Raw genomic sequence first — 1,885 nt, forward strand, 5'->3', positions numbered from 1 at the left:
GGTGGCACAACAGGGAACCACTGCTGTATCGTACAACTGAGTCCATCCAGTTCAGTAGGAATAATATGGGATAACATATGAAGAATCATTACAGACCAAAGGAAAAAAAAAAAGACCATTTTATAACAAGCATATTGTAAATAAGTATTACTTTAAACCAAAGAATGATAAGACTGTGAATTATTTTTTACTACTGCTGCAGTTTCTACAATTTACTAATTTTTTCCAATCGTGTGAATGTAGGGCTTTGAAATCTTTGTGAAAAGAAAAAAGATTTTATATATATATATTAATTATTTAGACCATTTCTCAACAACCTCTTAAAATTCACAATTAATTGAATGTAACTGAATGCAAGTAGAATTCCACTCTGCAAAATAAACAGCTGGAATGAAATGCAGGAAAAAAATACAAGGCACATGTAATGAAGATGGAAAAGAGAAAATATGAAAAACACAAATAAGCATACATTTCAGGATCCTCTCCAGAAATAAATGGTGTCTTAGAATATCTGCAAATAAGAGCAATAATCTGTTTCATTATTTCACAACAATTTGGTAAATTATCAGTGGGAAGCAAGTACACACTGAATTTGTCAATTTAGGATTCACTCTTTTAAGTGTTCTGAACAAGCAGAAAGTTTAGATGTGGTCTTTTTTATAAAAATACACATAAACTTTAGTCCCCACTTTTATTTTCTGGTCTTATTCTACTAACAATATCTACAACATATTTGAATTACTATGTTAGTAGTTCTTTATCCAAAGCAGCCAGAATTTTAAATGGAAGGCATAAAACAGACTCGAAATACTGCTTGAAAAATTAACATTTGAAATAAGTGATTAGAAGGTGATTTGACATTCATTTTTCAATGAAAATAAAAGTTATTTTCATCAGTCATCCCTAATATTAGAGCTTTTGTAATTTTTCCAGCACCATCCATCCATATTTAAGTATTACTCTCTGATAACTCTCTGATAACACAAAAATCTCAAAATCTCCTACCACTTACTTGCTTTGAGCTGGCTGTGATTGTGTAAGACATTTTATGTCGGCAAATCAATAATGATAAACACCCATGTAAGTATGTGATTAGTAATCTAAACCCGACACAATTCTTATGTATTTCTTTTAGAAGAGCAATTCATTCTGATTCACTTATTAAAATTGTTCCTTCAGTTTTCCTTAGAGTGAAACATCCAAAATACTCATAGTTGTAATATGCAAAGGAGGTCTTCCACCTCATAGATCTTGAAGATGGGTAGTCAATTTAATAAAATGAATGTCAGAAACTGATATTGCATTGTACACTGAGATGGTCTGAGTCTTTAATAAGTTGCCCTCTAATCACACAGATTTCTCAGAGACATTTTTTTCAAACATATTGAATCCGTGAGAAACAAGCAAGATCTGTTGTTTAGTTTCTAAAAAGCTGCATTCTTCGTGAGGAAGTGACTAATTGTTCATTTCACACTATAAAGGGCATGAAAAGGCAAACAGAATAAGGCTAAGGGTTGTGTGCTGCAAAAAGGGAAGGTGAGTCCTGCTCAGACAGGCAGGAAACACGCCATGCATTTTCAGGGGGAGACTCCAATTTGACATTTCAGCATCCAAACAAAATATGAAAGATGTTTATATTAATGCTGACAGTTTGGTTTCTTTACATGTGGTAGACTTATTTGTTATTAAATTACTAAAACAATGCTACTTTAAGTATAACATATCACCTCAGAAATTCAGAAAAGTTGTATAAAGAAAAAGATGTCAAAGAGTTAATTTAACCCTTTTCGTTGTCAAAATTTTGCACTTGTTCATTTATTCAACAAATATATATATATATATATCCCCACTCCCCACCACAGTCATCTATTTAATTATCTCTGTC

The sequence above is a fragment of the Nannospalax galili genome, unplaced genomic scaffold, assembly GCF_000622305.1.
Source record: "Nannospalax galili isolate Female #2095 unplaced genomic scaffold, S.galili_v1.0 scaffold85, whole genome shotgun sequence".
Classification (NCBI taxonomy): domain Eukaryota; kingdom Metazoa; phylum Chordata; class Mammalia; order Rodentia; family Spalacidae; genus Nannospalax; species Nannospalax galili.